Here is a 16,642-nt window from a genome sequence, read left to right as displayed (position 1 = left end):
GAAACGATTGTGATCGCTTCCAACCGCTCTAAGGGTATTGCAATACCCCCCTCACCGCCGGGTACCATGTGGAGCAACCAATCAGGCAGGCTTCCGATGCTCTCCCTGTGTGCTAAGTGCCTCGAGGGGAAGTTTTTAAATAACAAAATAAAGTTAATAAATTTAAATAAAAAAAAATATATATATATGTATATATGAGTTTTTTATATACATATATTATATCTATATATAATATGTTGATATAGCAGAAATGACCGCACTCCAAGGTCTTTGTAGACATTTTTAAATAATATTTAGCTTTTATTTAATCCATTAAAAAGTCAACGTTTCAGCTCCCACATGAAGCTTTCATCAAGACAAAACATAACATACAATTGCAGACACAAAGAAATATATACCCCCAAACCCTCAAAACAATTTACCTTAATTGTGTACTCACCTAGCCATGAGACAGCTCGCCCTGCATTAGAAAGTAGTGTATCTCCTAGTGTGGTGTCCTCGTGTGCAAGGCCCAAAAAGTGGGAGGGACCATGAACTACTTGGTAACAATCCAACTGGAAGGTTTGCGTTCCACCTTGTAGCCTAGAAACCACTGAAATGGTTAGGTTTAGGAATAAATAGGAGTGGATACAGTATCTAGACTGTTACAAAACTAAGTATCTAATGTCTGTGTTCCTGTATTTTAAACAATACCACCCTCACTGCTGGGCCACTGGGTGATCACTCCCCTGGCGCGATCACTTCCGGGTTGCCCCACGTGGCGCCCGGCAGTGATGCAGAGCATCGGAAGCCATCAAGCAGGCTTCCGATGCTCTGCCTGTGTGCTGAGTGCCTTGAGGGGAAGTTAATACATTTAAAAATAAATAAGTTAAAAGGCAATTAGGCCTGAATTTGTGGGAGGAGTTAAGGCCTTGGTATCCTTTCCTACAGCATCAGGTATAGTATCACAAATTATAGCTATCTTGCCCCGATCTCAGAAGTGCGTACAACCTAGTCAGGATTAAGGACGGTCACGAGTGGATGACCGCATTTAAAACTAGAATGGGACATTACTAATATCTGGTTATGCCGTTTGGATTATGCAACGCTCCAGCGGTATTCCAGGATTTTATTAACGATGTCCTAAGAGAGTACCTCCACATGTTCGTTTTAGTGTACCTAGACGACATTCTCATCTATTCCCCAGACCTAGAGACACATCACAAACATGTGAGAGTAGTACTCAAAACCGTGTTAAAGAACGGTCTCTACTGTAATCTGGAGAAATTCCAGTTTGACCAAACGTAGATACAATTTCTTGGATATATTATATCTCCGTCCGGTTTCCAGATGGACCCCCGCAAGCTGGAAGCAGTTTTACAGTGGCCGTTGCCCAAGGGCCCTAAAGCTACACAACGCTTTATAGGTTTTGCGAATTACTACCGCTAATTTATTAAAGGATTTTCTTCTGTAATTTCTCCTATAACCAGCCTAACCAAAAAAGGAGCAAATTGCAAATCATGGCCCAAAGAAGCAAGAGAGGCATTTGAACAGTTAAAATCTTTATTTTCCTCAGCACCTGTCCTGACCCATCCTGATCCAACCAAGCCATTTATTCTAGAAGTAGATGCGTCAGAAACAGGAGTAGGAGCCATTCTGTCTCAAAGAGAAAGTCTTGATGCGCCTTTACATCCCTGTGGATTTTTCTCTCGCAAACTCACACCTGCAGAGAAGAACTATGACATAGGGAATAGGAAACTTTTGGCCATTGTACTTGCCCTTAAGGAATGGAGGCATCTCTTGGAAGGTTCCAAAGAGCCACTTTTGATCTTTACCGATCATAAGAATTTGGCTTATATTAGGGACGCTAAGAGATTGTCCTCTCGTCAGGCTAGATGGTCATTGTTCCTCTCCCAATTCAATTTCGTAATTACTTATAGGCCTGGGACCAAGAACACAAAGGCAGATGCACTGTCTAGACAATTTGAGACAGATGAAGCTCCTGAACAGGAGTTATTTCCTATCATACCTCCAGAATGCCTCATTGCCACCACAGTTTCCGAAGTGTCTTCTCCACTCTTCTGTGCCATAATAGCAGATCAAACTCAGGCACCCATGGGAAAACCTCCGGATAAAATGTATGTGCCACCTCCATTAAGAAAAAAGGTACTTGATTTATTTCATGATAATCCCACAGCAGGTCATCCTGGAGTCCATAAAACCCTCTCTGCTAGCTCCAGGAGGTTTTGGTGGTCTACTCTTAGGATAGATATCAAAGATTATGTGGGGGCATGTCAAATATGTGCCGTTTCTAAAGTTCCTCCTAGATCACCTCCTGGACGGTTACAACCACTGCCATGGATTTTATTGTGGATCTACCCAGTTCAAACGGATTTAATACAATCCTTATGGTCATCGATAGATTCTCAAAGATGGCACATTTTATTCTTCTTAAAAAATTACCATCTGCTCAAGATCTCGTTCAGATATTCTTGAGAGAGATCTTTCGGTTGCACGGAGTGCCCAAAAACATAGTGTCTGACAGAGGTACCCAATTTATTTCTAGGTTTTGGCGTTCCTTTTGTAAACAATTGGGTATCAAACTCTCCTTCTCGTCAGCATATCATCCTCAAACAAATGGAGCAGCAGAGAGGGCCAATCAGTCTTTAGAATCCTATTTACATTGTTTTATCAATGCCAATCAGTCTAACTGGTATGAGCTCTTACCCATGGCTGAGTTTGCCAGGAACAACGCGACTCATGAATCTTCTAATCATAGTCCATTTTTTGTAAATCAGGGTTATCACCCCACAGTTTTCCCTTCTGAATTCTCAGACACTGACATTCCTGCTTTAAACACCCGTTTAGAATCTATTCATGATACTTGGGATTCCGTTCATTCAGCTCTGCAAAAGGCTTCGATACGTGCAAAAGTCCAAGCTGACAAGAAACGGGGTGCCAATCCTGTCTATCATCCGGGTGACAAGGTGTGGTTATTGTCAGGATCGGGTCAGGGATCCAACACGCAAAGTACAAACAGGTACAGGGTACGTATACCGGACCTTAGAATGGCCGGACTAACGTACAGAGAGTATAGAGAATGGTCAGAGACAAGCCGAGGTCGAGGGAACGAGAGGACAGGTAAGCGAGTAACAAGCCGGGTCAAGGATAACAGAGGTAAACAGAGTAAGTCAAACAAGCCGGGTCGTAACCAAAAGGATAACTGAAAAACACCAGAGCACTGTGTGACTAGACAGGCTAGAACCACGACAGGGCAATGAGCAGCAGGGCGAAGTATGTTTAAATACCCTGGCTAGAGAGGATAGACACGCCTCCGACGAGTCCTGATTGGTCTCCAACGGATTGAGTGACAGGTCGTTCCGGATTGGCGTCATGACGTCGGTCTCCGGGCACCATGCTACATAAGGAAGTAACTCCCTCGCAGCCGGCGTCTATGTGAACGGGTCAACCGCGAGGAACAGGAGAAACATGGCGTCCGGACGGATAAACGTCTAAGTCTCTACCTCTCTCGGAGGTAGAGACCTCAGGTACCCTGACAGTACCCCCCCTCTCAGATACGCCCACCGGGCGGAAGGAACCGGGACGAGATGGGAAGCGGGAGTGATACGCCCTGCGGAGACGAGGAGCATGAACATCCTCTTGAGGTACCCAACTCCTCTCTTCAGGACCATAACCCTTCCAATCGACCAAATATTGAACCTTCCCCCGTGAGATTCGAGAATCAATAATAGAGTTAACCTCATACTCCTCCTGACCCTCCACCTGAACAGGGCGAGGAGGGGCTGTTGTGGAGGAAAATCTGTTGCATATAAGTGGTTTCAGCAATGAAACATGAAACGAGTTAGGGATGCGTAAGGTAGCAGGAAGAGCTAGACGGTACGCAACTGGATTGATCCGAGTCAGTACCCTGTAAGGACCAATATAACGGGGAGCGAACTTCATGGAGGGCACTTTTAAACGGATGTTCCTTGTGCTCAGCCATACCCTATCACCTGGAACAAAGACCGGAGCCGCCCTTCTACGTTTATCAGCGTGTTTCTTAACCAGCATAGAGTTGTGCATAAGGATTTGTCGAGTTTGGTCCCACAACTTCCTCAAATTGGCCACATGAACATCAACCGACGGCACCCCCTGGGAAGGAGAAGCCGAAGGAAGAATAGACGGATGAAAGCCATAATTCATGAAGAAGGGGCTTGAATGAGTAGAATCGCAGACGAGATTGTTGTGTGCAAACTCCGCCCAAGGAATCAAACCGACCCAATCGTCCTGGTGTTCGGAAACAAAACATCGTAAATATTGTTCAATTTTCTGGTTGGTACGTTCAGCAGCTCCGTTAGACTGAAGATGATAGGCAGAAGAAAAGTTCAACTTGATACCTAGTTGTGAACAGAAGGCCCTCCAAAATCGGGAAATAAATTGAGAGCCTCTGTCAGATACAATTTGGGAGGGTATCCCATGTAGACGAAAAATCTCCCTAGCGAATATCTCTGCCAATTCGGGAGAAGACGGTAGTTTAGGCAGAGGAATGAAGTGAGCCATCTTAGTGAATCTGTCAAATACGGTGAGAATAACAGTCTGGTTTTTAGAGACAGGTAGATCGACAATAAAGTCCATGGCCAAACAGGACCATGGTTTCTCTGGAACCTCTAAGGGATGCAGGAATCCACAAGGGAGTGTATGGGGTTGTTTGGTTTTAGTACAAACCTCACAAGCAGCGATGAAATCTTTAGTATCTTTACGTAAAGCAGGCCACCAGAAGTCTTTGGAGATCAAAGCAAATGTTTTGCGAATACCAGGATGTCCCGCCATCTTGCTGTTATGGAGACACTGCAACAGTTCCAGTTGAAGAGCAGGAGGAACGAAATGTCAACCCGCAGGAGTCTGTTTAGGTGCTAGATGTTGCAGCTTAATGATCTTGGCCAGTAACGGGGAGTGAATCCTGAGATTCGTATTAGCAACAATATTGCATTTCGGAACTATAGAAGAAAGAACCGGTTCCGGTATAGTAGAAGGTTCATATTGGCGAGATAAAGCATCGGCTTTAGAGTTCTTAGAACCAGGTCTGTAAGTCAGCACATAATTAAAGTGAGTCAGGAATAAGGACCAACGCGCTTGCCTAGAAGACAGACGCTTGGCCTCCCCAATATAGGACAAGTTTTTGTGGTCCGTCAAAATAGTAATAGGGTGTAAGGTCCCCTCCAATAAATGTCTCCACTCCTTTAAGGCTTTAATGACCGCTAACAGTTCCCTGTCTCCGATGTCATATCTGCTCTCAGGCCCAGAAAGCTTCCTGGAAAAAAAACCACACGGGTGTAGTGGTTTATCCACCCCTAACCTTTGTGACAGAACCGCACCTACTCCTGTCTCAGAGGCATCGACCTCGAGTAGAAATGGCAAAGTCGTATCAGGATGGACTAAAATGGGAGCAGAGGCAAAAAGTTCTTTGAGATTCTTGAAAGCAACGAGAGCTTCAGTAGACCACGTCTTAGTATCCGCCCCCTGTTTGGTCATATTGGTAATGGGCGCAATAATAGACGAGTAACCCTTAATGAAGCGCCTATAATAATTGGAGAACCCAATAAACCTCTGAATAGCCTTGAGTCCCTTAGGCAACGGCCAATCTAGAATAGACTGGAGTTTGTCAGGATCCATCTTAAAGCCTTCCCCAGAAATCACGTATCCCAGAAAGTCTATCTGGGTCTGGTCAAAACTGCATTTCTCCAACTTACAGTATAAACCGTGTTGCAGAAGTTTGTGTAACACCTTTCTGACTTGTCTATGGTGAGTCTCAATCTCTCTAGAGTGTATGAGTATGTCATCCAGGTAGACAATAACACAATCATGTTGGAATTCCCTAAGAACTTCGTTAATCAAATCTTGAAAAACTGCAGGTGCGTTGCAAAGACCAAAGGGCATGACCGTGTACTCATAATGACCATAGCGGGTATTAAACGCTGTCTTCCACTCGTGGCCTTGCTGGATTCTCACCAAGTTATATGCCCCTCTGAGATCCAACTTGGTGAAAATTTTAGAATCCTTTAACCGGTCAAAGAGCTCGGTAATCAGGGGAATAGGATAGGCATTTCTGATGGTTATTTTATTCAAACCTCGGTAATCGATGCAAGGTCTGAGTGAACCATCCTTCTTTTTAACAAAAAAAAATCCAGCCCCGGCAGGAGAGGAAGATCTCCTAATGAATCCCTTGTCTAAATTCTCCTGAATATACTCCTCTAAAACAGCATTCTCTTTAGGGGATAGAGGGTATACATGACCCCTGGGCGGCATGGTACCAGGTAATAGATTAATTTTACAATCAAATGTCCTGTGTGGGGGTAGCGTATCAGCGTTCTTTTTGTCGAACACTGCTTTTAAATCCAGGTATAGAGGGGGTATCTGTATCCCCTTAGACTGGGTAGAACTGTCTGGTGTGTTAATTACAGCCAATGGGGATACCCTGCGTAAACACCTCTCCTGACAACCCTGACCCCATGAGAGTATTTCCCCTAACTCCCAATCGATAATAGGATTATGTCTCCTTAACCATGGGTACCCCAGAACTATGGGAACAGAGGGAGACGAAATGAGCATAAGTGATAAGTTCTCCTCGTGTAAGATACCAACAGTCAAGTTAATAGGTATAGTCTCACGCGAGATAACAGGCTCGAGTAGCGGTCTACCATCTATGGCCTCAACGGCCAAAGGTATCTTTCTTAACTGGGATGGGATAGTGTGTTTAGTAGCAAAGGCTTGGTCGATAAAATTCTCAGCAGCACCGGAATCTATCAAGGCCATGGTCTTTAGCACTCCCTTCTCCCACGTTAAAGAAACTGGTAACAGCAACCTGTGATTTTTATAATCATGAGTAGAGGACAAAATAGAAACACCCAAGGCCTGTCCTCTAGAGAAACTTAGGTGCGGGCGTTTCCCGAGCGAATAGGACAATTCAGGCGCAAGTGACCTCTGACTCCACAATACATACATAATCCCTCCCTTCTCCTGTACTGTTTCTCCTCCTCTGAAAGGCGAGTATTGCCTATCTGCATAGGTTCAGGAAACAGTGAGGTATTGGAATCAGGACTTTGAAATGCGGGTGCTAACTTAAAGGTAGGTCTAAGATTCCTCTCTCGAGTGTTCTGTCTCTCTCTTAAACGCTCATCAATGCGAGAAATGAACGAAATTAAGTCCTCTAAATTCTCAGGCAGCTCCCTAGTAGCAACTTCGTCAAGGATAACATCTGATAACCCGTTCAAAAATACATCTATATAAGCCTGCTCATTCCACTTGACTTCCGCCGCCAGAGACCTGAACTCTAGTGCATAATCCACAAGTGTTCGGTTCTCCTGTCTCAGGCGCAACAGTAATCTGGCTGCATTGACCTTCCTACCAGGCGGGTCAAAAGTTCTTCTAAAGGCAGCTACAAAGGCATTATAATTATATACCAACGGGTTATCGTTCTCCCATAATGGGTTGGCCCATCTCAGAGCTTTCTCAATGAGTAAGGTGATAATAAATCCAACCTTTGCCCTATCGGTAGGATAGGAGCGAGGTTGCAATTCAAAATGAATACTGATCTGGTTTAAAAAACCACGACACTTCTCCGGTGAACCACCATAACGTACTGGTGGGGTAATACGGGAAGAGGCACCTACAGTGGCTACCTCTAGGCCTGAATTTACAGAGGAAATTGGAGTAGTACGCGTCTCCTCTGGTGGGTTATTAGCACGAGATAATAACGCCTGTAGTGCTAAGGCCATTTGGTCCATTCTGTGTTCCATGGCATCAAACCTGGAATCAGGGGGACAAACCTGACTGTTTGTACCTGCAGGATCCATTGGCCCTGTCGTAATGTCAGGATCGGGTCAGGGATCCAACACGCAAAGTACAAACAGGTACAGGGTACGTATACCGGACCTTAGAATGGCCGGACTAACGTACAGAGAGTATAGAGAATGGTCAGAGACAAGCCGAGGTCGAGGGAACGAGAGGACAGGTAAGCGAGTAACAAGCCGGGTCAAGGATAACAGAGGTAAACAGAGTAAGTCAAACAAGCCGGGTCGTAACCAAAAGGATAACTGAAAAACACCAGAGCACTGTGTGACTAGACAGGCTAGAACCACGACAGGGCAATGAGCAACAGGGCGAAGTATGTTTAAATACCCTGGCTAGAGACGATAGACACGCCTCCGACGAGTCCTGATTGGTCTCCAACGGATTGAGTGACAGGTCGTTCCGGATTGGCGTCATGACGTCGGTCTCCGGGCACCATGCTACATAAGGAAGTAACTCCCTCGCAGCCGGCGTCTATGTGAACGGGTCAACCGCGAGGAACAGGAGAAACATGGCGTCCGGACGGATAAACGTCTAAGTCTCTACCTCTCTCGGAGGTAGAGACCTCAGGTACCCTGACAGTTATCCACACGCCATATCAAACTTAAAGGACCACTCTAGGCACCCAGACCACTTCAGCTTAATGAAGTGGTCTGGGTGCCAGGTCCAGCTAGGGTTAACTAATTTTTTTATAAACATAGCAGTTTCAGAGAAACTGCTATGTTTATCAATTAGTTAAGCCTTCCCTTATTTCCTCTAGTGGCTGTCTCACTGACAGACGCTAGAGGCGCTTGCGTGATTCTCACTGTGAAAATCACAGTGAGAGCACGCAAGCGTCCATAGGAAAGCATTATGAATGCTTTCCTATGTGACCGGCTGAATGCGCGCGCAGCTCTTGCCGCGCGTGCGCATTCAGCCGACGGGGAGGAACGGAGGCGGAGAGGAGGAGGAGAGCTCCCCGCCCAGCGCTGGAAAAAGGTAAGTTTTAACCCTTTTCCCCTTTCCAGAGCCGGGCGGGAGGGGGTCCCTGAGGGTGGGGGCACCCTCAGGGCACTCTAGTGCCAGGAAAACAAGTATGCTTTCCTGGCACTAGAGTGGTCCTTTAAGGTTCCTTCCATGAAATTTGCTCCTCGGTACATAGGTCCTTTTCGAGTCATCCGACGTATCAATCCAGTGACCTATTCCTTGGCACTTCCTGCCCATATGAGGATTGCCAATTCATTTCATGTATCTTTACTCAAGCCTCTTACTTGCAATCGATACCCACTCCTCCGCCCTTGGTAGTGGGTGACCAGGAGGAGTACGAAGTTCATTCTATAATGGACTCCAAAATATCCAGAGGCATCTTATCCTATCTTGTTGACTGGAAGGGGTATGGCCCTGAGGAACGTTGTTGGATTCCTGCTGACCGGGTTCATGCGCCCCGTCTTGTCTGGTCGTTTCACAACCGCTTTCCCCTCAAGCCAGGTCCTTCCCACCCGGTGGGCGGTCTTCGAGTGGGGGGTACTGTCACGGTTGCCGGCCCGCCGCGTGGCAGGGCTGTGCCCGACCGGCACAGCCTCGCCGACAGCACTAGCTTACCTGCTCGTCGGCGAGCCGACAACCGCTTACCTGCATCCTCCGGCCGTCGCGCCCGGATCCAAAATGGCGCTGACCGCGTGGTTGCGCCTAAACGTAGCTCCGCCCCCGAAGTTCATACTGACGTGCGCATGATGTCACAACGTCAACGCGCACGCACGTTTTGGGGTCAGAGGTCGCCCTCTGACCAATCAGACCTTAGAGAGGGATATTTAAATTCCTAGCTCACCTCAGTACCTTGCCCTGTCGTGGTTTCCTGTTCCTGGTTTCCTGAGAGTGCTTTATCTTTGTGAATCTGATTTCCTAGTATCCTGATCTTGGCTTTTCCCTGGTTATTCTGAATTCTGGTTTCCCTGACTTGGCTTGTGTAAACGGTATTGTGTATTTTCTGGGTTCCTTGACCTCGGCTTTCCCTTTGACCATTCTCTGTCTCTAGCGTATTAGTCTGGCCATTCTAAGGTCCGGTTTACGCTCTGTCCTTTTTTTTTCCTTTTCTTGCCTATGTATATGTTTACATAGTTTCTGCGTGCTGGACCACACTAGTAGTCGTGACACTGTTGAAGGTGGAATCTGCTATAGCTACTCTAGGTGACATAGCAGGCTTTGCAGTTCCTCCCTTGGTAACCCCTATTTTGCCGACTTGCCCCCCCCCTCCCTTCACCTCCTCCACCTACCACAACCACTACCCTATATGTTTCACCTGTACACTCCGTCTCAGCATCCATTAAAAAAGATATACTGGATGGAAAGGACATGAACTTAGTCTCTCTGCTCATAGCTTCACAGCATGTCCTTGAAAATTGTGCTTACAACTCTGGGGACATCTCAGTGTTGCTTAAATCCAGAGACCCATGCCTTAACAAAAAACTACCCATTCCACAGTTTGGTATAGCTTTTGGTATTTACAGGGATGTAATTTGCACAGTGTATCCTCACAGGAGAGAAGAACTCGATCTTTATATGCACAAGGGGGTTGATTTAGGCATTAAGTATGGGGCGTCCTCTTTCTATGATTACCACAGGTCCGTGTCGGCCAAGGAGGCAACTCATCTGGCCCAATTTAATATAAGAATAGACTGGTGCCAGATGGACACGGAACTATTCTGCCGCCATTTTGCAGGATTGAGGCCCCTGTCCTGTGCCTCTTGTAGCTCCACATCTCACTCTACAGACTTGTGCCCTTGCGAAGCGGACCCTTCCACTTCCCACCACTCCTTCACCCCACACACCAGACAGGAAAGCGGGTAGAGGGACAAGCTGGGTAGACCCATTGTGTTTCTGGGCAAGGCGCAGGTGTGCAACAACTTTAATACCAGTGCATGCAGCTTTAGCGCATGTCGGTTTTTGCACATCTGCGCCATTTGCTTCAGAGCACATACTAACGCAATGTGTCCGGCCCGCCTGTCACCTAATAAATAACTGATCTAGGTAATATGCACATAATTACTTTCTAACTACACTCCCACCAAGCAAGGCATTTGGTTGTTTCTGGTGGCAGGTTTCTCACAGGGTTTTCATGCGGGACCCATCACCATACCCACAGGCACGTTCGAATGCCCTAACCTGTTCTAAGCTAATTAAGCCTCTTTTACAGTGGACCACCTACTGTCCAAAGAAACCAAAGCAGGCTTCATGTTTGGCCCCCTTTTACTACTTCTCCTTTCTAATCCTGGCGAACCAACCCCATTGGCATAGCCGTACATTAATACTCAAATAAAAGATTAATCATTGACCTCTCTGCACCTCATTTTTTCTTCCGTCTCAGGCATAAACTCTCTCATACCCGCTAAGGAGATTTCACTACACTATGCAAATGCATTGACACAATCTAAGACATCATCACAGTAAGCAGCAAGGCATGGTGAAGTAAGACCGACATCACCAACACCTTCAAGCTCCTACCCATTCACCCCTAATTTTGGCACTTACATGGTGTAAAATGGCCGGACAGGTATTTTTTTCTACACAGCTTAATTTTGGGGCAAGGAGCAGCCCTTACCTGTTTTGTGATTTTCACTGAAATACTATGTTGGCTGCTCCTAAACATAGTCAGGTGTTCCTCCATTTTCTACTATTTGAAATTTCTTTTGTTGGCAGAACCGGGGTCACACACACCAAGTAGCATTCACAACACCACTGACCTCTTTACCACACTAGGGGTAACCCTGTCACCGGGTAAATGCTTGGACCCCCTAACAAGCTGGTTTTCCTGGGCTTTACTCTGGACACAGTATCCATCCATGGTCAGTGTTAGGACCCGCTTTAGGGGGGTCTGCCTTGACGTTGGCAGGCGGGCATTCCCTCCAATGGCCATTGGAGCAACTAAATGACCTCCATTTGTCTAAATATACATAGGGATTAAGGAGACAGCGCAGGTAACTTTTTCTTTTCTTTGTTTTTTACTATATATTGGGGCTGATGTGTACTGTAGTCATTGCTGCCGACCCAGTAGTGATGGGAGTGAGCGCAGGACTTATCCTTTTGTAGTAGCAATATATGTAACTTTCCAAGACACCCTAAAACCTGTACATGGGGAGTACTGTTTTCCTCAGTAGACTTCGCTGAACACAAATATTAGTGTTTCAAAATGATGATATAATTGTTGTGATACGTTTTACTGTTTTGAAACACTGTTATTTGTGTTCAGCAAAGTCTCCCGAGTATAACAGTACCCACCATGTACAGGTTTTATTGTGTTTTTGATAGTTACAGGGTCAAATATAAGGCTTGATTTTCAGTTTTTTTTCACATTAAAATGTGCCAGATTGGTTACGTTGCCTTTGAGAGAGTATGGTAGCCCAGGAATTAGCATTACCCCCATGATGGCATACCATTTGCAAAAGAAGACAAAAAAAGACATTTGCAAATGGGTTATGTTCAGTCTTTATAGTAGTAGCCACTTAGTCGCAAACACTGGCCAAAGTTAGCGTTCATAATAGTTTTTTGCATTTTTAACACACAAACAAATATAAATGCAAAACTTTGTTTGTGACTAAGTGGCCCATATTGAATACCCTGGGTTGTCTACTTTAAAAAAAATATGTACATGTGGGGTGTGATTCAGAGATTTATGACAGATAACAGTGTTACAATGTCACTATTGATACATTTTAAAAATATATATTTTGTCCCACAATGTTAACATTGGGTATTTCTAAACTCAAGACAAAATTTATAAACTATTTAGCATGGGTGTTTGTTTTGGTGGTTGTTGATGCGTAACAGATTTTGGGGGTCAAAGTTCGAAAAAGTGTGTTTTTTAAACATTTTTCATCATATTTTATAATTTTGTTATAGTAAATGATATGATATGATAAAAATAATGGTATCTTTAGAAAGACCATTTAATGGCGAGAAAAACGGTATATAATATGTGTGGGTACAGTAAATGAGTAAGGGGAAAATTACAGCTAAACACAAACACCGCAGAAATGTAGACAGCCCTGGTCCCAAATGGTAAGAAAATTGAAAAGCGGTCTGGTCACTAAGGGGTTAATGAAATACTCATTTAGGAGTGGTTGACAGTGCCACTTTAATAATCTATTGAACTATCTTCAACCCTTTCTTGGCTTCAGCTCTTCACAGACACACCTACATGAGAGAGAGTGGTACGGTTCATGAGCTGTTTTATTAGTTCTGTTTTGCCGCCTGCTATAAGCCTTCCCATAATTTGTTTACTTCCTCCTCTCACTGCTGCCTAATGAGCAGCCTGGAGGCTGCTTTATTTCACACAGCAGACAGAACAACGTAGTCACCACCCATCCTTCTCTTATACTGTACAGTCAAAATACTACAAAGGACCTGAGAGCTAGACATACAGGGTAAGTGTATTTCTAAAATAGGATAGGATCTCTGTGTATAGGCTGGAATATATATACACTCCCTCAGCCTCAGAGAAAGTATCCTGGCTGAATTCTTGTTCACAATGTACTAGAATGTATGCATGTAATTTCTTTCTTGGTCCCATAAGGCATGTAACTTGTGTGACCACTACTGGAATTATTTTAGTGTGTATCTGATCTGTGTTCTGTAGCGTTTGGGTTTATAGATTTATTTGAATCTATTATTGACTTGGTTGTTTTAACAGCTATTTTATTTAGACCTATTGTGAAGAGAAACTGACATCCACAATCTACCTAGCCATCAATGGTTGGCAAGACTATTTTTATATATCTTTTTCTAAACTTTATTTTTAATAATCTTTGTTATTTGAAGCTGTGAAAGCTGTAGCCTGGCATATCCAGTTAAAGGACCACTATAGTGCCAGGAAAACATACTCGTTTCCTGGCACTATAGTGCCCTGAGGGTGCCCCCACCCTCAGGGTCCCACTCCCGTGGCGCTGAAGGGGGAGGAAGGGGTTAATCCCTTACCCTTTTTCCAGCGCCGGGCTCCCTCCTCCCTCTTCTTCCGTCATCGGCTGAATGCGCATGAGCCGCGCGCGCATTCAGCCAGTCCATAGGAAAGCATTCTCAATGCTTTCCTATGGACGCAAGCATCTTCTCACTGTGAAAATCACAGTGAGAAGCGCGGAAGCGCCTCTAGCGGCTGTCAATGAGACAGCCACTAGAGGCTGGATTAACCCAAATGTAAACATAGCAGTTTCTCTCTGCTATGTTTACAGCAAAAAGGGTTAACTCCTTAAGGACACAACTACTGGAAAAAAAGGGAATCATGACGGAATTTTTCCATCATGTGTCCTTAAGGGGTTAAACCTAGCTGAACCAGGCACCCAGACCACTTCATTGAGCTGAAGTGGTCTGGGTGCCTATAGTGGTCCTTTAATTGCACTTGCGTTTATTCATGAAACAGTGATATGTAGTTAATAGAAAAAACATGGTTACAATAGACTAGGTGTCACTAAAAACAAGTAGAAGATATCACCTCGCCTTCCCCCCCTCCCCCAAATATATGTACTTAACTGCACCTTAGTAAATGCTTCAAGGACAAGGAATTGGTCTCCACCTGGGAGACAACAGTTGCAAAAGTTGACGACTTTTATCCAATCCCAGCAGCAATCACCATAACTTCGGGCCACAATCCATCTGTCCCTGTTTTCTATCATAATATCCCTTTTTCGAGGAGCCTCGTATTGTTGGTGTGTCTGAGTGTACAACAGAGCTCCACATCAATAATACAGTAATGTGTCTTTAACCCCTTAAAGGGACACTATAAGCACTAAAACCACTTCATCTCAATGAAGTAGTCTGAGTGACATACCCTCCTCCCCCCCCCCCCCCCGGCCCCCCCAATGAAACCCTGCAACTGAAACATTGCCATTCTGCAGGGTTTGGCTCAGAGCTCTCTGATTGGTTGGCTTAGTTTACTTTGAAGGACTTTTGGAAAGGGACAATGTAGATAATGCAGGAATATGAAGGAAAGGTGAGTATTATAGGAAAACTTTTCTTGACACAGGAAGTGGAGCTTACTTAAGCTCCTTCTGGTGTCTAAGAAAGTCAGGTGTAGGAAAAAAACATGAGACAGAGTAGCCCCTACTATGTCTTATGTTTTTAGTTAGAAATTTCTGGAAAATGAAAAAAGTAAGACAGAGTAGGAAAGATGAAGAGAAAGGAACTAGGAAAAGGTAATAATAGAGTTCCACAATGTTACACACAGTGGTCAGACTGTGGTGTGAGAATTTGTGAGAAGGAAAGATCACAGTCACAGAGGAACCTGTCTGTGGGTTAAAGGTTATGATAGCTTTGTTGATCTTAAGGGAAACAAGCACAGACATAGCCTTAGAGCAGGGGTAGGCAACCTTCGGCTCTACAGATGTTTTGGACTACATCTCCCATAATGCTTTTACAGCCATATTGCTGGCAAAGCATCAAGGGAGATGTAGTCCACAACATCTGTAGAGCCGAAGGTTGCCTACCCCTGCCTTAGAGGGAGAAAAGAAAAGGAGTTTGGTCTTGGGGAGTTTGAGTTTTAGGAATATTTTATGACGGGAGTACACCATGGATACACACAGGGCTCGAGTCCTGCAGGAACGCATGGGAACGGCGTTCCTGCACTTTTTCCAAAAGAACACCGTTTCCATTACCAGTCCTGCAGGACCTGTCCTGCTACCTGCACACAGGGGCCCAGCACACTCTGTGTTCCCTCTCCAGCTCTGTCTCGCATTCCAGCGGGCGTCAGAGCGTTACCATGGCAACACTCCACACAGCACCCAGGCAGGGCCGGTGCTAGGATTTTTAGTTACACAGGCGAAGATGCATTTTGGCGCCCCCAACCCTCATTAAAAAAAAAAAAATGCATCTTCACCTGTGTGTCTTTCCTCCCAAGCCACAGGCACACAGACATCATTTTTCAGTCACACAGTCAAAGTCATACAGGTACACTGTCATACAAAGACAGCAATAATCATACAGACACATACAGTCAGAGACATACAAGCAGAGATATACATGCATACAGAGACATGTAGGCATATAAAGACATACATGCATACAGAGGCATACCGTCATACAGACACATACATACAGACAGGCATACAGAAACATACATACAAAGACATTCAGGCACATACATACAGACATACAGGCATAAAGAAACATACATACAGGCATGCAGATACATACATACATACATACATACAGGCATACAAAGACATACACACATACAGATGCATGCATACAGAGACATAACGTCATACATATAGACAGGCATACAGACACATACATACATACAGAGACATACCGTCATACAGACACATACATACATACATACAGAGGCATACCGTCATACAGACACATACATACATACATAAACATGCATACAAAGAGATACAGGCATAGAGAGACACACACATACGTGCATACAGAGACATAAAGGCATACAGTTACATACATGCATACAGAGACATATATACAGACATTCAGAGACAAACATACATCCAGTTACATACATGCATACAGAGACATACAGAAACATACGTACAAGACATACAGGCATACGGACACATACATACATACAGACAGGCATACAGAAAAATACATACTCACACACAAACTCACAGACACATACTCGAACACACACACACACTGACAGACACACATACTCACATGCGCACACACACACTGACATACACACTCACACACCGACAGACACACTCACTCACACACAAACTCATAGACACACTTACACACACACTGACAGACACACATACTCACATGCACACACACTGACAGACACACTCACTCACACACAAACTCATAGACACACTTACACACACACATA

The 16,642-nt window shown here is 44.8% G+C and overlaps 1 protein-coding gene across 2 annotated transcripts in view; it reads left to right on the top strand.

Annotated features, from left to right (window-relative positions):
* Positions 1 to 16,642, top strand: part of LOC134608734 (leukocyte elastase inhibitor-like) — a 481,333-nt gene that overhangs the window by 434,347 nt on the left and 30,344 nt on the right. Inside the window, exon 1 of one of the 2 annotated variants that reach the window (XM_063451801.1) lies at positions 13,080 to 13,226. The exons of the other annotated variant lie outside the window; for it this stretch is intronic. The gene's annotated coding sequence lies outside the window, so the exon portion shown is untranslated. Of the gene's footprint in view, positions 1 to 13,079; positions 13,227 to 16,642 lie in introns of those variants that run through there. 2 annotated transcript variants of the gene reach the window in all.

Source organism: Pelobates fuscus, chromosome 4, assembly GCF_036172605.1.
Source record: "Pelobates fuscus isolate aPelFus1 chromosome 4, aPelFus1.pri, whole genome shotgun sequence".
In the NCBI taxonomy this organism is placed as follows: Eukaryota; Metazoa; Chordata; class Amphibia; order Anura; family Pelobatidae; genus Pelobates; species Pelobates fuscus.
This window is presented reverse-complemented; position numbering and strand designations above follow the sequence as displayed.